The sequence below is a fragment of the Oryctolagus cuniculus genome, chromosome 2 (genome assembly GCF_051225735.1).
Source record: "Oryctolagus cuniculus isolate XC-2025 breed Fujian yellow rabbit chromosome 2, ASM5122573v1, whole genome shotgun sequence".
Lineage (NCBI taxonomy): Eukaryota > Metazoa > Chordata > Mammalia > Lagomorpha > Leporidae > Oryctolagus > Oryctolagus cuniculus.
Window position 1 is genome coordinate 103879113 of NC_142868.1, and position 21884 is coordinate 103900996.

At 45.3% G+C, this 21884-nt stretch overlaps 1 protein-coding gene across 6 annotated transcripts in view; it reads left to right on the forward strand.

Moving 5' to 3' along the window:
* Nucleotides 1–265: 265 nt before the first annotated feature.
* DAAM1 (dishevelled associated activator of morphogenesis 1) overlaps nt 266–21884 on the forward strand; it is a 191031-nt gene continuing 169412 nt past the window's right edge. For 2 of the 6 annotated variants that reach the window (XM_051834423.2, XM_070068660.1), the window contains exons 1-2: nt 340–486; nt 18409–18460. The gene's annotated coding sequence lies outside the window, so the exon portion shown is untranslated. Of the gene's footprint in view, nt 633–18408; nt 18461–21884 lie in introns of all 6 variants that reach the window. The other 4 variants (XM_002709767.5, XM_008252840.4, XM_070068662.1 and 1 more) reach the window with 3 other exon arrangements.

The window sequence follows — 21884 nt, forward strand, 5'->3', positions numbered from 1 at the left end:
CTGCCGGGCCCTTGCGCCGGACCCCCGCACTGTCCGGGCCCTGGGAGCCAGCGCTGGGCAGGGTAGAGGTCAAGTCAAAGGGCACGCCCCTCTCTCGCGCGGGTCCGCAGCTCAGCTCCAGAACGACCCCAGCTGGCGCTGCAAAGCGGGAGGGCGGGGAGGGGGCGGGTCCCGGAGGGGCGGGCCCAGGCGGGGTGCGGGCTCAGGGGGTGGGGCCCAGGGGTGCGGCGGGAAGTGTAGTTCTAAGAGTCCCGGCTACAAGGCTGTAACGGCTTCGCTGGTCGGGTGAGGACTACATATCCCATGAGGCCGCCTATGTCCTGCAGGTGACGCATGCGCGCTGGGCGCGACATTGTACCCTATCGTACGAGGAGTGATGTCACCTGCGGGTCGGTAACCTAGGGCAGCTGTGAAGGAAACTATTGAACCCGATCCCAGCGTATCCAGCGCGAGGAGTCGCCTTTCCGGCATGCAGGGGCTGCTCAGGTAGGGGGGCCGCGCCGGCTCACGGGCCGCGCTCATTCATTAAGGGACGCGGCGCGGGGGTGCGGGGGTGGGCGTGCTTCCTCGGGTCGATCGCCGGGTTCGCGGCGCGCCCGCCAGCTGCCTCCGGGGAGCTCCCCGGCCGGGAGGTAAATATTAAACCCGTCCTTCAGGTTGGGGCTGGGTGGGAGCGGGACCGAGACAGCTCCCGGCTGCCAGGTGGGGGGTGAGAAAATGGCTGCAGCGCGGCGAGCTGGGGGAAGGTGCTCCGGGGGACTGGGGTGCCTCCCTCTCGGAGGGGGAGCTGGCCGCGAACCCCTCTCCGCTCTGCTGCGGGCCCCCCGGGGCTGCGGGCGGGGGCCCTGCAGCAGAGGTCGGGAGCTGCTGGCCCGGCGGCCGAGAGAGAGAGAGAGAGAGAGAGAGAGAGAGGCAGGCTCGGTGGAGGGGCTGGCGGACCCCACCGCGTCCAAGCAGAGCCGTCTCTACCGCTGGCACCTTATTCGCGGGGTACCCGGTGACTGCAATTTTTGCAGACTCGGAGCTCGGTGTCTCCACGGATGGAACAGGGAAATGGGGCGCTGCGGAGCGAGCGAGGGGTGTTGGGGACCGCGTCGAGGGGAGCGGCGCCGCCTGCGGACGGCTGGAGGCGCCGCGGGGCTCCTCCGGCGTGGACGCCCCGGCTGGGGTGCTTCTGTCGGTGATCCAACGATAAGGTTCACTGTGGGGCAGGAGGGCTGAGCCAGCAGGTGCCCTCTGACCGCAGACGTGCGGGAGCCCTGGAGTTCTGATGTCTAGTGGGTTTCCTTGCCCGATCCCTAATGCCTCCATTCGTTCCTTGATTCACATTCATCACTCCCAGCCGAGGTCTCTGCACACACCGGTGGGCTCGGGAACAGACTCCCAACACTCCATCTCCTCCCCGCCCTCGGGCATCAGGAGGGCGTGCCACTCGTGACCGTTTTTGAAAATTCCCTTTGAGCCGCTGGTTTCCTGACACTGGAGCAGGACCCAGGGAATGGAGGCAGAGTTTGCCTACACGAGGAATCCCGTTGCCGTGGCGACTCCTGCCTTTGGAATCTTAACTGCTGCTGGGATTCGCTGCGGCTCTGCGGGCAGCTGGGAGGGCGTGGCCGGTGGGTGTGGCCAGATGCTTGCCCTGGGCCTAGCTGCTGGGTTCCCCCCAGCCCCTGCACTGGCCTAGGACTCTTCCCTGTCTCTTGAAAGCAGCTTGCCACATCTCTTACATTCTTTTCCCGTTTGCCTGCCTGCGGGCACTTCTGGTACCTCTTCTGTCCACCTCCCTGCCTAGCCCTGACTACCCCAGGCAAACTCTGAAATTTAAGTTTGAAAGACCCCCTTTTCTTTCCCGTGCCAGTGGTATCATTTCCCCAATAAGGTAGCTTGTTATAAGAGTTGCATATATAGAGAGTTGTATATATATAACATGTTATTATAAGAGTTGCATATATATAGTTGTGTGTGTGTGTGTGTGTGTGTTATTATAAGAGCTGCAAGGAGCTTTCTCAAGAAGGGTGCTTGTCCCCCGATCACTGGTAAAGATTCCTGGGTTTATCCTCGTTCGAATCTACTGGAGGTGACTGTAGTTGAATTTTGGAAGTCGGTGCCATTCCCTGTGTTTATCGTGAAATCTGAACACCAGCCTAGATGTTGCAGGACCTTGGTGGTGAAGCATTGGGACTGGGACTAGGAGCCCCAGGTCCTGCTCTGGCCTCCCCATCCTGGGCTTAACTCTTTGCCTTTGGGCGCCTTAGTCGCTTCATTAGTAAAGTGGAGACAGGGATGGGTTCCCTAAAGAAAGATCTGGTGTTTTTCTCTAAAGTTATCTGAGGATGAGGGTTTGAAACCAGTTTCTGACAGCATGGACTTCAGTTAAGATCTCTGAACCTTACTTGCCTGGCAAAATAGCCTGGTTCTTCCCAGCCACCCCTTAAAACGATGAGGCAGCTGCACTGCCATTTACAGTACTGCTTGTACTACTACAACTGTCATTCCAGTGACTGGAGAACAGAGGTCTGTATTCTTCCCATTGACCTGATTTCCACTGTAAGAATCCTCTTAGCTTTCTCTCAAGCAGTTTCATTTCCACACAAACCCAAACTCCTGTGTGGCATAAAAGGCCTTTCATGCACTTGAAATAGGAATGTATTTCATAATTATGTGCTTTTGGAATACATTCACTCAAAGAGCTTTTTTTTTTTTCTTTTTAAAAAATTTATTTTCTCTTTACTTGAAAGGCAGAGAGATGGGGAAAAAGAAAGATCTAACATCCTCTTGTTGGCTCTCCAAATAGCAACAACAGTTGGGCTTGGCCAGGCCAAAGCCAGAAGCCCAAAACCCAATCCCAGTCTCCTGCATGGGTGGTAGAGACTCAAGTACCTGGCCCATCATTTACTGCCTGCCAAGATGTGCATTAGCAGGAAACTGGAATCGGGAGTGGAGCTAGGACTCAAAAACCAGAACTCTGATATAGATGCAGGCATCCCGAGTGGCATCTTAACCACCATGCCAAACAGTTGCCTCTGTGTGTGTGTGTATATATATATATATATATGTATTTTCTAGTTATAGTTCCTGATTACCCTGAACTTGGCATTTCTAGATTTCTCTGTTGCATTCTCCGTGGCCCAGGTAACTTTCCCAGGAGGTGTATATGATACCTAAAGGCTTCTGCCAGGGAACCAGTGGCTCCTGGAAGAGCAGGGAGACAATAGTCCTCTCATCTGGAGTTTATACAACATCGTTGTTGTATAAACAGGACCAGTTGTTTCCTGGGCTGGCCAATGTGAGAGAAGAACATTTGGCCAATATTTGTAGCATTCTGTTATCCAGACAGCTCTGTGGGTTTTCACAAGTATGAATTAGGGAGGCGGTCTGATAGTGAAGAGGGTGGGGAGGGCGGTGTCTCACCCTTGGGTGGTGCTTCCAGGAGCTCAGTGAATAGGTGCGAAGGAATTTGGATCCTGGCTTTTCTTGCTTCGTGGACAAGGTCTGGGTGGTTAGAATGTGTTGTGGTTTTATTTGAGCTACTTTGTATAAAATACTGCTTCTGGTGTTGATGCTGTGGTCCTCAAAACAAGTAAGGTGTTTACAAATAAAACAGTTAAGATGGAAAGTGTTTCATTTTGTAAATATTTGGGGGCTGATATAAAGGATGGCTTTGGCTTGAGAATCTTGAGGTCTTGTGTGAAAACACTGTGAAAGTCGCAGCTGTTGGGTCAGAGGAAACAAGATATTTCAACAAGACGTGGCACCACTGAGAACCGTAGGTGTTTGGTTCCGGAAACCATCTGCGGAGCTTGTGACTGCTGTGGGACCTCCTGGCTTGGAGCCATGCGCTGGTGTTTCCAGGTGCCAGTCATCCCTTATATTGCAGGAAGCAACGTGATTTTCTTTTTGGCCAACTTGGATTAGCAAATTTGTTTTCTGTCTAGAGGGGGCATCAGTCAAAAAGTTCTGTATTGTGCTTTTTTCCCTCTTGTATGAGGAATGTGTATCACTGTCACCTTATTTTGCTATGAGAACTCCTAAGCTGGTAATGGAGGAAACTTCAGTATCTTTCTTATACACTCAGAATCTAATTTCGGTGTTTCCTTGAGAGATCAAAGTGGGGAGACAGCTGATAGCAAAGGTGCTGTGGAAGGCGTGGTCCCCAGGGCAACTGTGGCAGAGCAGGCTGGGGTGGAGGATACATCTCTTGAAGTTAGATTTGCTTAGGGAGTGCACTGTGGCTCATGGACATTGTGTTATTCAGAGTGGCTGAGGCTGCTGGTAGAGGCCAGATTTGAAGCATGGATCTGAAATATCTACCTCCCTTGCTCCAAGCGAGTGCCTCGTTGGTACTCCAGTTATACCCAGACTGAAAGAGTGACAGATGAAATGAGATGCAGGTTGGTTTTTTGTGACCTATATTCCACACAGGCAGACTCTCTTTACAGAGGAAAAAGGGCCTTTTTTTTTTTTTTTTTTTTTTTAATATTCTGGTATCCTGTCCGATTGTTGAGGAGCAGAGAACAACATGTCAAGAGTTTGCTTTCATAGCACATGGTCTGAAAATGAGTCTTAGGAGCGTAGCGGCATGTGTACAGAGAGACTCCACCCTTCCCTGCAGTTAATCTGGGGGTACCAAATATGCCCTTGCCTTTCGTGAGCCTGTTTTCTTAGTTGATGTTTAAGGGCTCCTAGTTTTTACCCCTGTGACTTTCAGCGGCAATGATTCCCCTCATTTGGAATGAATAGCCCTCAGGGGATGTCTGAATCCTCCCTGCTTTCAGATCCAGCACAGGTGCCATAGCTTCCAGGAAACCTTCCCTAATTGTCCCTCGGTTCCTCCCACCTCTCTGTCCTCCTCCTCTCTCAGAGCCCTTGGCAAAAAGCCCTAGAGATGATGTGGTGCAGCCTTCAGTGCATATGAGGTGGGGACCTCAGGTTAAGCCCCACCCCCACTTTTTTTTCCCAAAAGCTTGTTTTTATTTATTTGAAAGGCAGAGTGACAGGGAGAGGCGAAGACAGAGTCAGAGAGAGAGAAAGAAAGAGAGGGACAGAGAGATTTCTTCCATTCTCTGGTTCACTCCTCAAATGCCTACACAGCCAGAGTTGGGTTAGGCTGAAGCTAGGAGTGAGGAACTTCATGTGGGTCTCCCCTGTGGATGACGGGAATACCATACTTGAACTAGCATCTGTTGCCTCACAGGGTGCTCATTAGCAGGAAGCTGGATCTAAACCGGAGGTAGAGGCAGGACTCCATCCTAGGCACTTCCATATAGGATGTGGACATCCCAAATAGTGTCTTAACTGCTGAGCCAAACACCTACCCCTGTCAATCCCTAACACTATACATGGGCTACGCCATTGACTCCACTAAACCTCTGACAAGGCAGGCATCATGGTCACCACTTTACAGATGAGAAAGGCATGGGGAAGTGAAGGAGTTTGCCTAGGTCACACAGCCTGTAACGGGCAGACCAGGTGAAGGACTTGGGCAGTCTAGTAGTTTACACACTACACTCTTGCTGGGCCTCTGATTTTCCTTCATGTTATTGTTCCTGCAACTTGGAGTGAGAGAATCACAGCTTCCTGTGCATCTCTTCGTTCTGAGACAGTACTGGGTCAGTGGGTACCGGATTGATGGAGAAGAGAATGCTTCTTGATGGACTCTTGTAGTGTGATTTTTCTGGTCCACAAGTGTTACATGAGGATAAACAGGGTGCATTTGAGTATTTGATAAAAAAAAAAACCTTTCTTTTGCCCTATGTAAAAAAGGGAAAAATGATTTTAAAAGGAAGTGTTATAGTTCATCACCAAATATCTAGAATCTGTCCAGCATTAGACCTTATTTGTTAGGAAACTTTTTTTTTTTAAGATTTATTTTGTTGAAAGGCTGAGTTACAGAGAAAGGAATAAAAAGAGAGATCTTCCATAGGCTGGTTCATTCCCCAAATGGTCCCAATGGCTGGGGCTGGGCCAGGCTGAAGCCAGGAGCTAGGAGCTTCATTCATGTCTCCCAAGGTGCAGGGGCCCAAGGACTTAGGCCATCTTCCTCTGCTTTCCCAGGTGCATTAGCAGGGAGCTGGATTGGAAGTAGAGCAGCTGTGACTCAAACTGGCATCTATTTGGGATGCCAGCGTTGTGGGTGACAGCTTAACCCATTGCACTACAACACTGGTCCCAGTTAAATAACTTTTCACTAATAAAATCCCTCATTTGATGAAAGACCCACTAACCCAGAAAAGGACCACAGCCACCTGCATTGAGAGTTAAGAGGGCCTGTAATATCTCGGCTTCTCTCCTCCCTGTTGTCTTAAGCATAAATTGAAAAAACTCTTTAGAAGAGAAAATAATGAAAACTTGAGTAGTGTTCAAACTTGTAACCTAATATTGGCTATCCTTAGGTATTGAAATAAGCCCTCCTTCCTTTCCCCAAGAGATATTGTTACTTACTTTTACAGTAGAGAAAATTTGGTACCAAACAAACAATTGTGATTCTTTTAAACCATAGCCATCATTGTGAATTAAATGTGGAAAACTAGGGAAGCCAGTTCAATTTCCAGTGTAGCTGGTGTGATTTCCTGATGTACAATACATCTTTTCCTTTTGCCTAAGACTGGATATTGTGCCACTTTGATAGTATTTGATAAAGACAATTGACTGAAATACAAAATATGCCATTTAGGGAAATAATGGGTAAGCTATGCCCTGACACTGTATTGCCAGGAAGAGAAAAAGAAAACAAAAGACTTGTTAGTTATAGGCTATTCCATAATACATGCAGCAGAAATTGATTTCTTTGTTTTTCCTTTCTTTCTTTCCTCCCTTCTCCAGCTCTTGACCACAGAGAAGATTGAACAATACATTGTATACATGGTAGATAAATCAGTGCTCTGTGAGGTGCCAGAGAGGGTGCCACATTATAAAATAAACTGGTAGGAGTCTTAGTTTTTGACCCTGTAGCTAGAGACAAGGCTTTGCCAGCAGTTTGCCAAGGAACAATGTGCTTCTGATATGTGTTCTGCTGTGCAGATTGGGTCAGGACTAAGGCTTCTTAACAGCTTGCCAAGGCCTACAGCCTTGTCCAGTTGGCCTACAGCCTTGTCCAGTTGGCCTATAGCCTTGTCCAGTTCTTTTTTATTTTATTTTTTCCTATTTTCTTGGATGATGACTGATGTTACCAGTCTGTGTTGATGCTGCATCTGGGCTTTCCTCTTCCTTAAAGCGTCTGCAGATCTGTCCCTAAGAAGAGAGTAGGATGATGGTCGGTGTTACTCATCAGGTGAGAAGTGCCTAATCTCAAATCTCATACAGCCAAGCGGTGAAGCATCTAAGCACAGGTTGTTAGAACCAGGAGCCGTAATAAGAAGATGCCAGAATTTCTTGTAAGAAATTCAAGGAGATGAAATGGACAACTTAAGCCATTTGAAGGATCTTACTGCATTCTACTGAAAGTTGGTGAAATTGGGGGTCAGCATTGTGGGGTAGCAGGTCAGGCTGGTGCTTGCATGCCAGCATCTGATTTGGGCTCCAGTTCATGTCCCAGCTGCTCCACTTCCAATCCAGCTCCATGCTAGTGGCATGGGAAAGCAGTGGAAGACGACTCAAGTGATTGGGTGCCTGCATCCATGTGGAAGACCAGGATAAAGCTCCTGGATTTGGTCTGGCTCAGCCCTGGCCTTTGAGGCCATTTGGGGATGGAAGGTCTCTGTGTCCCCATTTCTCTCTGTAACTCTTTCAATTGAGCAAATCTTTTTTTTATTTTTTAAATTGTGAGTATAGGGCAGCCATTTGGAATTTTTAAAAGTATTTATTTGAAACACAGAGTTGACAAAAAGGGAGGAGGAGGAAAGGGGGAGAAGGAGATCTTCCATTCTCTGGTTCATTCGCCAGTTGCTTGTACCAGCCTAGGGTGGGCCAGGCTGAGACCAGGAGACATTAACTCCATCTGGTCTCCCACATGAGTGGCAGGGACCCAAGTACTCGGGCCATCATCTGCTGCTTTGCAGGAGCTTTAGAGGAAGCTGACCTTGAAGGTGGGGGTGGGACTGCATTTCAGGAACTACACTGTGGGATGCAGGGTGTCCCAAGAGGCAACTTAACCTGCCACCCCAGAATTTGTTTTTTAAATGCAGCTTCAGTTAACCAAATGTTAATGGCTATTATTTGATTTAGGATAATGGTGGGGGAAAAAAAACCACAATAAGTCCTGTGGTTTTTTTCTTTGTCCTGTTTGTATGGCAATCATATTTGCATGAGACATTCTCCCCCCTGCATTGCTCAGCCCTCAGTAGTAGTTGGAGATACAAGTCTGATAGGGTATAGAATAAATCCTAGATATTGCAACCAGTGGCTGACACTGACTGCAGCATGTTCCCAGAAGGTTAAATGAACAGGCTGGCTATTTTTTGTGCTTTAAAAATCAAGAATTGATATTAGGTTGGAGCAGAAAAACTCTGACCCATTTAGGTGCTACTTTTAACTATGGAAGTTCCTAGAATTGTAATAAGCAATTGCCTTGCCTATGGCATTGTCTGCTAAGGGATTTATTAAAAATTTAAACACACACACAGAGGAAGTCTTGTAGAAAATACAATTAGCAGGTAAGTCTTAGTACAAAAAATATTTTGAAATCCCGCCATATGAGGGATCTTCCAAATTCATAAGAAGATATATATTGATATATAAGATATATATCAGATATATATAAGGTATATAAGATACAAATTATGCATAGATTTTGAAATGTTTTGCAACACAGTAAATATCTTTTTTTTAATCTAGAAATCTTTTGTGTAAGGTATACAAACTTTATGCATTTCACATATACGAATTTGGGAACTTAGTGATTTTTTCCATCTTGTCCTACCTCCCACCCGCACCCCTACCTGCCTTCTTCCTCCCTCTCATATTTCCATTCATATTTTTACTAAGATCCATTTTCTTTTTTGTTGTTATTTATTTTATTTGAAAGGCTGAGTCACAGAGGGGCCAAGGCTGAGAGAGAGAGAGAGAGAGAGAAAGTCTTCCATCTGCTGGTTCACTACCCAGTTGTCTGCAGCAGATGGGCTGTGCTGATCCAAAACCAGGAGCCAGGACTTGGGCCATCTTCCACTGCTTTCCCAGGCTGTAGCAGAGAGCTGGATGAGAAGTGGAGGAGCCTAGACGTGAATCGGTGCCCATATGGGATGCCAGCACTGCAGGCAACGACTTTACCCACTACGCCATAGTGCTGGCCCCAAGATCTATTTTCAATTAACTTTATACAATAAGATTAACTCTACACTAAGTGAAGAGTTCAATAAACAGTATGAAACAAACAAAAAACCTGTTTCTCAACAGTTGAGACAGAGCTGTTCAAAGTTGCACATCTCAAAGTGTCAATTTCACACAAAGTGTCAATTTCACTTCTATATATTACCTTTTAGGTACTCTATTAGTTACCACAGATCAGGGAGAACACATGGTATTTGTCTTTTGAGGGCTGGCTTATTGCACTAAGTATAATGGTTCCTAGTTGCATCCATTTTATTGTAAACAACAGGATTTCATTTATTTTTTACTGCTGTGTAGTATTCCATGGTGTACATATCCCATAATTTTTTTATCCAGTCTTCAGTTGACAGATGTCAGGGTTGATTTCCATATGTTAGGTATTGTGAAATGAACTGCAGTAAACATGGAGGTACAGATAACTCTTTCATATGATGATTTCATTTCCTTTCGGTAAATTCCCAGGAGTGGGATGGCTGGGTCATATTGTAGGTCTGTATTCAAATTTCTGAGATTTCTCCATACTGTCTTCCTCAGTGGCTGCACCAGTTTACTTTCCCACCAAGAGTAGATTAGTGAATCTTTTTTCTCTCATCCTCACCAACAATTGTTGTTGATTTCTGTATGAGAGCCATTTTAACTGGGGTGAAGTGAGACATCATTCTGGTTTTGATTTGCATTTCTCTGATGGCTAGTGATCCTGAGCATTTTTTCATGTTTCTGTTGGCTATTTGGATTTCCACTTTTGAAAAATATCTATTTAGAAATTACAAAAGAAAAAAGAAAAATATATATTCAAGTCCTTTGCCCATTTGTTAACTGGATTATTTTTTGTTGTTTCGTGAGCTCTTTATAGATTCTGGATAATAATTCTCTGTTAGTTGAATAGTTTGCAGATATTTTCTCTCATTCTGTCATTTGCCTCTTCACTTTGCTGAGTGCTTATTTTGCAGGGCATAAGCTTCTCAATTTGATGTAATCCCATTTGTCAATTTTGGCTTTGATTTCATGTGCTTCTGGGTCTTTTCCAAGAAGTCTGCCTATGCCAATGTCTTGCGGGGTTTCTCCAATATTCTGTAATAATTTGATGGTATTGGGTCATGGATTTAGATCTTTGATCCATTTTAAATGAGTTTTTGTGTAAGGTGTAAGTAGGGATCTTGCTTTATTCTTCTGCATGCAGAGATCCAGTTTTTCCAGCATCATTTGTTGAAGAGACTCTCCTTGTTCCAGGGATTGATTTTAGCCCCTTTGTCAAAGAGAAGTTGGTTGTAGATGTGTGTATTGATTTCTGGTGTTTCTGTTCTGTTCCATTGGTGTGCCTTTTTTTTTTTTTTTTTTTTTTTTTTTTTTTGGCCAGTACCAGGCTGTATTGATTATAACTGCCCTGTAGTATGTCTTGAAATCTGGTATTGTGATGCCTCTGACTTTATTTTTATTGTATAAGATTGCTTTAGCTATTCAGGGTCTCCTGTGTTTCCATATGAATTTCGGCATCTTATTTTTTTTTTTTTTTTGACAGAGTGGACAGTGAGAGAGAGGGAGACAGAGAGAAAGGTCTTCCTTTTTGCCGTTGGTTCACCCTCCAATGGCTGCCGTGGCCAGCGCACCGCGCTGATTTGAAGGCAGGAACCAGGTGCTTCTCCTGGTCTCCCATGGGGTGCAGGGCCCAAGCACTTGGGCCATCCTCCACTGCACTCCTGGGCCATAGCAGAGAGCTGGCCTGGAAGAGGGGCAACCGGGACAGGATCCGGCGCCCCGACCGGGACTAGAACCTGGTGTGCCGGCGCCGCTAGGTGGAGGATTAGCCTGTTGAGCCGCAGTGCTGGCCCTATTTATTTATTTTTTTTTTAAGATTCATTTATTTCAAAGGCAAACTTTCAGAGAAGCAGAGGCAGAGAGCCAGAGAGAGAGGCAGAGAGCCAGAGAGGGAGGGAGGTGGGGAGGGAGGAATAGAGGGCGGGGGGAATCTTCCATCTTCTGGTTGAATCTCCAAATGGCTGCAACGGCCAGAGCTGTGCCAATCCGGAGCCAGGAGCCAATATGGGATGCTGGCACTGCAGGTGGTGGCTCTACCTGCTACGCCACTGCACCAGCCCCCAGCATCATTTTTTCTAGATCTGAGAAGAATGACCTTGGATTCTGATATGATCACATTGAATCTGTTAATTGCTTTCAGTGTATGGACATTTTGATGGTATTTATTCTTCCAATCTATGAACATGGAAGATTTTTCTACTTTTTTATGTCTTCTATTTCTTTTTAAAATGTTTTTAATTAACATCATAGAGATCTTTGATGTCCTTGGTTAAATTTATTCCAAGGTATTTAATTTTTTTGTCAGCTATTGTGAATGTGATGGATCTTTGAAGTCCTTTCTCAGCCATAGCACTGTGTACACAAAGGCTATTGATTTTTGTGTGTTGATTTTATATCCTGCCACTTTACCAAACACTTTTATGAGTTCCGATAGACTCTTAGTGGGATGTCTGGTTTCCCTATATATAGTATCATGTCATCTGCAAATAGGTATAATTTGACTTCATTCTTCCAAATTTGTATCCCTTTGATTTCTTTGTCTTGCCTAATGGCTCTGGCTAAAACTTCCAGAACTATATTGAATAGTGATAGTGAGAGTGGAGGTCCTTGTCTGGTTCTGGATCTTAGTGGGAATGCTTCCCACTTTTCCTCATTCAATATGATGCTGACCATGGGTTTGTTTTAAATTGTCTTTATTGTGTTGAGGGATGTTCCTTCCATACCCAATTTGTTTAAGGTTTTAATCATGAAAGGTTGTTATGTTATATCAAATGCTTCCTCTACACCTATAGAGATAATTGTGGTTTGTGTTTTCCAATTTGTTAATGTAATGTGTCACATCAATTGATTTTGTGATATTGAACCATCCCCACCTATCAGGGATAAATCCCATTTGGTCTGGTTGAATGATCTTTCTGATGTGTTGTGGGATTTGGTTGGCTAGTATTTTGTTGAGGATTTTTGCCTCTGTTCATCAGGGAAATTTCATCTGTAGTTCTCTTTCTCTGTTTTACTTTTTCAGGTTTAGGTATTAAGGCGATGCAGGCTTAATACAAGGAGATTATGAGGGTTCCCTCCATTTCAATTTTTTTTTTTAAAGATTTATTTGAAAGGCAGAGTTACAGAGAGGCAGAAGCAGAGAGAGAGAGAGAGAGAGAGAGAGAGAGAGAGAGAAAGAAGGGTCATCTATCCACTGGCTCACCCCCAAAATGGCCACAATGGCCTGAGCTATGCTGACCCAAAGCCAGGAGTCAGGGATCTTTTCCAGGTCTCCAGCATAGGTGCAGAAGCCCAAGCACTTGGGCCTTCTTCTACTGTTCTCCCAGGCCACAGCAGAGAGCTGGATCAGAAGTGGAGCAGCTGGGACTTGAACCAGCACCCACATGGGATGCCTGCACTGCAGGTGGCAGCTTCACCTCCATGCCACAGCATCAGCCCCTCAGGTTGTTTTGAATAGCTTGAGGAGAATTGGAGTTAGCTGTTCTTTAAATTCTGGTAAAATTCAGCAGTGAAACCACCTGGTCCTAGTCTTTTCTTTGTTGGGATAATCTTTACTACTGATTTGTTGTCCATCATGTTATTAGTCTGTTTAGGTTTTCTATGTCTTCATTGCACAGTTTTGGTGGATTGTGTGTGACAAGGAATCTAACCATTTCTTCTAGTTTTCTCAATTTCTTGGCACACAGCTCTTTGTACTAACTTCTGGTGATCCTTTTTATTTTTGTGGTGTCTGTTATATTTCTTTATTCATCTCTAACTTTATTGATTTGGGTCTTCTGTTTTTTTGGTTAGTCGGGCCAGTGTTTTATTTTTTGTTATTTCTTAATTTTGTTAATTTTTTCAAAAAATCAGGTCTTCATTTCACTGATCTTTTATTTCTTTTTTTGCTTTAATTTTGTTTCTTCTCTAATTTTAATTATTTTTTTTCTTCTACTAGTTTTTGGTTTGGTTTGCTGTTGTTTTCCAGATCCTTGAGATGTATTGATAACTCATTTATTTGGTACCTTTCTAATTTCTTGATGTAGGTACCAATTGCTATAAACCTCCGTCTTAATACTGCTTTTGTTCTAGCCCATAAGTTTTGATATGTTGGTGTTGTCATCTTCGTTCATTTCCAGAAATTTTTTTATTTTTCTTTTGATGTATTCTATGACAAACTGTTTATTCAGGAGTATGTTGTTCAGTCTCCGTGTGTTTGCATATGATCTAGAGATTCTTGAGTTGTTGATTTCCAGTTTCATTCCTTTGTGGTCAGAGAAGATGCATGGCATGATTTTGATTTGTTTGAATTTGCTGAGACTTGCTTTATGGCCTAGCATGTGGTCAATCCTAGAAAAAGTTCCATGCACTGATGAGAAGGATGTGTATTCTGCAGCTGTAGGATGAGAAGTTCTGTAGATACCAGTTAGGTCCATTTTGTCTATAGTGTCAATTAACTCTGCTGTGTCCTTGCGGATTTTCTGTCTGGTTGTTCTGTCCATTGCTGAAAGTGGGGTATTGAAGTCCCTCTTTGGTATTGAATGGAGTCTGTGTCTCCCTTTAGATGCATTAACATTACTTTAAATAGCCTGTCGCCCGTAATTGGGTGCATATATGGTTATGGTAGTCACATATTCCTATTGAATTGTTCCCTTAATCATTACATAATGCCCTTCTTTGTCTCTTTCAACAGCTTTTGTATTAAAGTCTATTTTTATTTTGTCTGATATTAGGATGGCTACATTAGCTCTTTTTGGCTTTCCAGTAGCATGGAATATCTTTTTCCATCCTTTCATTTTCAAGCTACATTTATCTTTGTTGGTGAGATGTGTTTCTCGTAGGCAGAAAATAGATGGGTCTTGTTTTTTAAACCATTTGCCAGTCTGCATCCTTTTACTGGAGAGTCGAGGCCATTTACATTCAAGGTGACCATTGATAAGTACTGCTTGGCCCTGCCATATTTTCCAATAACATTCCTATTGTTTGATTTGGATTTCTTTTGTACTTGTACTGGGAGATTTTCTGCTTTCACATTTTCATAGTGACGACCATGTTTCTGTGTTTAGCACATCCTTAGGCATCTTTTGTAAAGCTGGACCAGTGGTGACAAATTCTTTCTCTTTCTGTTTGTTATAGAAGGTCTTTATTTCAGCTGTATTCATAAATTTTGCAGGGTACAGTATTCTGGATTGACAGGTTTTTTTTTTTTTTTTTTTTTTCCCTGTTAAGACTTGGATTCTATCTTTCTATTCTCTTCTAGCCTGTAGGGTTTCTGTTGAGAAGTCTGCTGTGGGTCTAATTGGAGATCCTCTGAAATTACAGGCGTTTCTCTTGTGCACAGTTTAGAATCTTTTCTTTATGTTTTACTGTGGAGAGTTTGATTACAGCGTGTCATGGTAAAGATCTTTTCTGGTCATGTCTACTAGAGTTCTATATGCTTCCTGTACTTGGATATCCTTTTCTTCATCCAAATTGAAGAAGTTTTCTGTAATTATTTCACTAAACAGAACTTCTAATCCATTCTGTCTTCCACACCTTCAGGAACTCCCAAGACCTATATGTTGGGTCATCTGATAGTATCCTATAAATTTCCAACATAGTTTTTAATTTTTCTAGTTTCTTCTCTTTTTGGTCTGACTGTAAAATTCCGGGGATTTGTCTTCTAACTCATATATTCTTTTTTTTTTTAATTATTTATTTAAAAGGTTCAGGCAGAGAGAAAGAGGAGAGAGAGATATCTTCCATCTGCTTGTTCATTCTCCAAATGGCCCCAACAGCTGGACACAGGACTATTTGAAGCCAGGAGCTTCTTCCAGGTTTCCCCCACAAGTGTAGGGACCCAAGCTCTTGGGTCATCTTCTAATGTTTTCCCAGGCCATAAGCAGAGAGCTGGATCAGAAGTGGAGCAGCTGGGACTCAAATTGGCACCCATATGGGATGCTGGCACTGTAGGCAGCGTCTTTACCCACTATGCCACAGCACCAGCCCTGCTAACTCAGATATTCTTTGTTCTGTCTCACCGAGTCTGTTGTTAGGGCTTTCCATTACCTTTTTTATTTGATATATGGAATTCTTCATTTCTATTATTTTATTTTAATTTCTCTTTAAAATCTCAATTTCGTGGGGAAAATTTTCATTCATGTCCTTGTGGATTTCTCTAATTCATGGATTTGCTTTTGATTGCTTCTGAGTAATACTATGTAACATCTTCATTTTGCCATTACAGTATTGAAGTGCTGTTGTGTTCCTTTGGGGGCATCATGTTTCTTGAATCTGTGTTTCTTTTCAGGCATTTGTGGAGATATCCACCCCCCCTCCCCGTGACAGCTTTTATCTTTGGACCATACCTCTGTGGGTTAGTGGAGTGTCTGCTCTTTTAGTGAATACCCAGAGGCGTGTGCTGCATATGGCCAGGCAGCTCTGTTCTGTGCTTCAGGGTGCAGGGAGTATCCCAGGTACCCCTTCTCCTTCAAGGCAACCAATGCCCAGGCACTAGCCCCAGTGGGTGCAATATTCATCTGCACTGCCACAAGGACCACCCAAAGGATCCACGTAGTCTTCAACATGAGTGCTAATCCTGCAGCAAGGACCCAGGCAATTAGGGAGCCCTGAGTGTGTGGAGCTGCCCGCAGTGACTGCCCAGAGACCCAGCCACACTCTGTGCTTTCCCACACAGCCAAAATGTTTCCACAGTTCCAGCACATAAGGCTCCCATAGTCACAGTGCACTGAGGATCCACTCTGCCCTGCCAGTTGGCCCCGTTCACTGAGAGGTAGAGAGGCTCCAAAGCCAGTGGCCTGAGGATACTCCGCCCGGGCAGCCTAAGCCCCAGAGCCTGTGACCTGCCGGGAGGCTGGGGGCACCTCACAGCCCTACATGGGTGCACAGCCCCAGTGAGTCCTCCCAGCCAGACTGAAGCGTCTCCTCCCGGCTGGGTGCTGGCATGCAGACACGAGCTGGCTCAGCTGTCACATGTGCCCTGCCTTAGGGCGCCATTGTCAGGGCGTTGGAGAGAGAAATGTGTCCCCTTTTCCCCTCCAGGTTGGTAGGTGCACTGTCCCCTGTAGGGCTCCAGGCGTCCCAATGGCTTTGTTGCCAGTGGTTTGTGCTGCTGCAGTCTGGTCTCGCCTCTCCAAAGCTCGTGCTGATGCTCTCAGCTGCTGGGGGGTCCTGTGTTGTGTCCGTGATCGTGCTGTGTGTCCACACTTTCCATGTTGATCTGTGGCATCCCTCTAAACTCCGTGGAGTTCCCACTGCACTTTTCTCCCTGACTCTTCCCTGAGATTGCACTCTCTCCACTATTTTTTTTTTTTTAACTATCTTCCCCTAGGCTAGAGCAATAAAAGCCCTCCCTATTCTGCCATCTTGGAATCTCTTTAAACATCTTTTAATTCAAATTTTATGTGAACTTTGAATTATCATTTTGATGTAAAATTTGATCCAGTTTCTCTTCAGGGTGTGACTAATGTTGAATTTTCCTTGCCTCACCTTTCCTACCTTTCCTTACTGCACGCCCTGGGTTCTAATTTGCCAGTTCTTTTTTTTTTTTTTTTTTTGACAGAGTGGACAGTGAGAGAGAGGGAGACAGAGAGAAAGGTCTTCCTTTGCCGTTGGTTCGCCCTCCAATGGCCGCCGCGGCCGGTGCGCTGAGGCCGGCGCATCACGCTAATCTGAAGCCAGGAGCCAGGTGCCTCTCCTGGTCTCCCATGCGGGTGCAGGGCCCAAGCACTTGGGCCATCCTCCACTGTACTCCCGGGCCACAGCAGAGAGCTGGCCTGGAAGAGGGGCAACCGGGACAGAATCCGGCGCCCTGACCAGGACTAGAACCCGGTGTGCCGGTGCCGCAGGAGGATGATTAGCCTATCGAGCCGCGGCGCTGGCCAATTTGCCTGTTCTGTTCTCACAGTCTCTGCATGGGCAGCTGTCCCCCAACTCCCGCCCCTGCCAGGTTCCCTGCCAGGGTAGCCACCATCGCAGACCTTAGGAAGAAGCACATATTAGCGCTTCACCCTCTAAGGTAGAACAGGAGCTAGAGGCACCAAACAGACGAGGGTGGCTTACATTCTCATTTTCCCAGGTATAGGTTGTTTTCCTGATGGCACAAGGGAGGTGAGTGGGGGTATGATGGAGGGAGTTCTTGGTTTCACTTATCTTATCACTTGTTTCCTTCTGGATGGCCTTTGTTTATCCTGTGTCTTCAGGCCAGGAATTCCTGCAGCAGAAGGCACGCAGCCAGGCAGGGGTCCTCTTGCTGTGCTGCTTCCTTCTCGTGAGTTTCATTCGCTGACTTGACTTTCTTCAGCCTCGTCTGAAAAGAGGGCTTAAGGAATTTAAGCTGCTGTCAGTGCTTCTGTTAGGTGGGACCGAGATCTTGAAGCGGTGATTTGGGGCAAAGACGTTGGTGGCTCTTCTGATGGGGAAGGAGGAGAATGCCGAGTAGGTTAAGATAAATGAAACTCTCTGTAAAACTCGGTTGTGAGTGGTTGGATCCCCGAATGAAGTTCTTTATCTGTCAGTTGGTGCATTTCAGTTGCACAGGGGAACAAGAAATACCAGTTGATGTTAGGTTCAGATTTGAGTAACTTGGCAAGTCTTTTAAACTTTCTGGGCCTCCATTTCCTCACCTGAGAGTGTATTCACACAGAATAAGCTATCTTTTTGGGTCAAAGTTGTAAATTTTTATGAGAACAGCATCTCTCTCCCTGTCTCTCTGTCTCTCTTTTAAGATTTTATTTATTTATTTGAGAGGTAGAGTTACAGACAGAGGGAGAGAGAGAGAGAAAGGTCTTCCTTCCGTTGGTTCACTCCCCAAATGGCTGCAATGGCTGGTGCTGCGCTGATCTGAAGCCAGGAGCCAGGTGCTTCCTCCGGGACTCCCATGTGGGTGCAGGGGGCCAAGCACTTGGGCCATCTTCTGCTTTCCCAGGCCACAGCAGAGAGCTGGATTGGAAGAGGAGCAGCTGGGACTAGAACTGGTGCCCATATGGGATGCCGGCACCACAGGTGGATTAACCTGCGCCACAATGCTGGCCCCTCCCTTTCTCTCTCTAAGATTTATTTATTTTAAAGGGGTGGGTAGGGGGAGAGAGACAAGGACAGACATCTTCCAACAACTGGTTTACTTCCTAGGGTGCCAAGCAGAAGCCAGGAGCCTGGAACCACATCCAAGCCTCCCACTCAGGTACAGGAACCCAAGCACTTGGGTATCTTCTGCTGCTTTCCAGGTTCATTAGTAGGGAGCTGGATCTGAAGTGGAGCAGCAAGGACTCTAACCAACGCATATGGGATGCCTGCATCACAGGTTGTGGCCTAACCCACTGTTCCACAATGCTGGCCCCAAAATCATCTTAAAATAGTGACCTCGCAGCTGTGGCATTGTGTAAATTGCTGTAATGTCCTTTGGGTTTCTCTAAATGCAGATCAGTAAAGGGGAACTGTTTTTTCAGCTGTAGAGTTTGCAGCCTGCGCCCCTGCCTTGGCGCAATGTCCTTGAGGTCCTGTTTATAGGAAGAGCAAAACCTCTGTGAACAGATCTTTCCTCCCATCTCCTTAACTGAGCAGTCTAGAAAGTTCCATTGGACGTCAGGGATGAGGATAGACAGTATCTTTTGGGGATCATTCAGTTCTGCTTAAATTGTGTCTTTAAATCAGAATTTGGCCACTAGTGGTCCGCAGAGTGAATGTAGCCAACTATCATGTTTTATTGGGCCAGCACAGTGTGGTTTTTTCGTTTGTTTGTTTGTTTGTTTTTGTAAATGGAATGATTTCAGTGAGTATATAGACTCTGATTTGTCATAGTCTTCATGTATAACTTATTAGTTTATGTGATCTTTCTTTACCTTTTTGGTCCTTAAAGGCATTGAGTTTGTGATTATTTTTAACCAAAGTAAATTGGGATGAGAATCTCTTTGAGAGTTTTCCAGCAGTGGGCTGACCAGTGACCCATTCTTCACCTGAATCCATGTTTCAGAAACCTAGCCGTGGGACCCCATTTTAATTGTTGGTGCTCTGAAGAGCTGCTCTGAGCATGGTAGAATGTTTCACCCAGCCCTGGCTCTACTCACTGGATGCCAGTAGAACCCCCCCACTCTAGTTATAACAGCCGAAAATGTCTTCAGACATGACAAGTGCCTCCTGGGAGGCAGAATGCCCCCAGTTGAGAGCCAGTTGACAGATTTTTGGATGGCCTGGGAACAAGGCTTGGATATTAAGGAATAAATTGGAATTCATTTGGGAAGCTGAGCTACCCTGCTATTTTTATTTATTTGGGCAGTTGGTTAGAACAAAGTAAAGGTCACTGGATTAGACCCTTTGGGGTCATTTCTCCATTCTTCCATGACCACAGCCTGGGAAGCCAGCCACATTTTAAGGACATGTTCTTGGTCACAACAGGGGACTCTGTGAGACACTGGTGCTGGGTCAGGGTGAGTCCACCAGAGCTAGTGGGTAAACAGCTTTGAAGCTCATGGCCCCTGTTGATAGGTCAGTAATGTTATCTGTGGATAAAGGGGATGCAGATTCAGTAAGGGAAAGACCAGCTCTGTCATTATTGTAAAAGGCCAGAAATTTTTTTTTTTTTTTAAAGCCTTCAGCCGTTAAAAATGACAGCTTAGAGCAAATCGGCAGTGTGGGAAGAGCTCTGAAAAGGATTAACAGAATGACGCTCCTTTTTTTTTTTTTTTTCCCCTCTCCCAAACAAGAAGGTCCTTTAAACTTGACTCTAAAACTCGGGCTTAGGCAACACTCAAACTTGCCCTGCCTTAGAAATACATTGATAAAATTCAGTGCAGAAAGTGAAAATGTTGTAAGGTTTTAATTAACCAACCCAAGCTCCTTTCTTGAGCAAGGAATACAAAGAGACTGACTATGCTTAAAGAAGAACAGAGTTTCAGTTAAAACCTAGACTTTTCAGAGGAATAGGTGGGACTTGTGCAGGTCTGCTCCAGGGCTGTTGCACCCCATCTTCCAGATCTCCACCCTGTGGGCATCAGAGTTTTCCAAGGTGCATTTATAAAATAGACGCTAAGGGATGCTGATTCAGTAGATCAGCGGTTAGAGCCCAATCTCCAGGATTCTAAAACTCCTTAGGTAATTCTGACGTTAAACCAGGACTGAAAACAACCAGGAAGAGTGAAAAATCTTGAGTTTGGAAAGTGTGGCTGTAGTTGCCTCTGTGTGCTGGGGTTGGTCACCTGTCTGTTTCCACACCCAACTTTGTTGTTAAAAATTTTGCATTCCTGAGTGGGAGTTTGGCCAAACTGTGAAGACCCTGCGTCCCCTATCAGAGAGCCTGGGTTGGATTCCTGGCTGTAGCTCATGAGGCCAGCTTCCTCTTAATGTGGAGCCTGGGAGGCAGCTGTGATGGCTTGCTGGTTGGGTCCCTACCACCCATGTGGGAAACCTGCATTGTGTTCTGGGTTTAGTGCCCCAGTCTCTGTGGGCATTGGTAGAGTGAACCAGCAGCAGATGATAGTGTTTCTCTCTCTCTCCCCCTCTCACACACACACACATACACTCACTCTGCCTCTGAAATAATTTTTAGAATTCCAGGTCTATTTGGGTGTATTTTTAAAACTTTTTCATAGGGGTTTCAAGTCATGAAAAGAAATTCTCTTTTCCCTATGGTATGGTATACACTAATACCCTGAACCCAGGCTTCTAATGAACCTGGAATTTTATTATAATTCGGCGGGTAAACTTGTGGAAGTCCTTCTTTCCTCATGGTACTTCCCTGGGAACATTCAATTCCATTTTAACCTATTTTCTACTACTACTACTACTACTACTTCTTCTTCTTCTTCTTTTTTTTTTTTTTTTAGAAGTGTCCTTGAGATAAAAAGTGTGTGGGAGCATGGTAGTGAATGCTCTTCCTAGTCACTTTTCTAAGAAAAGGGCCTAAGGTAATGCAGGCAGGATCTAGGTTGTTAGACTGCTGGTGCTGTGCTTCCTGGAAGAGACCCCTCTGGCTTGTTAACCAGCGGATGGGTTTGTTTGTTGTAAGCTTCCTTCTGAGTTGTGCCCAGCACCACATCCCTGGGAGGACCTCGGAGGACCAAGGGAGAGGGGGTCAAATAAAATGACTTCTTCTTAAAGACAGAATTCCACATCTAAACTTCTAGCAAGCATAGCAGATGACTCTTTTAGGGGGAAATGCAACGAACAACTTCTGGACTATCTCAGTAGCTGTGGAAGCAGCACCTTCAACATTAGACATCTGTTCATTTGTCCTGTAAAACTGCATTGTTGGATATGAACATTCCAGAATGCTGTTTTATGTTCTTCGGGAAGTCCTCGGTTTTTACCTTTGGCATACAGCAGTCTTGTTTCCCCTGAATAAATCTCAGGTCGTCCTCCGTCTTCAGCTCACGGGTAAACAGATTGCCTTGTGCTGTGGGTAGTCCTCGTGGTGAAAGGCTGTTTGCCCTCCCTGGCAAGTGGTTTCATGTTTTGCTTCTTTGGAGCATGTCCATCTTTTCAAAGGAGTGTTTACAACATGGGTTATAGGAAGCAGTACTTCGCAATCCCAACTCGGTTTTTTCGATATTTGTTATGCTGTGGTCAAATCTTCTACCCGCAGGTCTTCCCTAAATGCTGATTTTTGAATC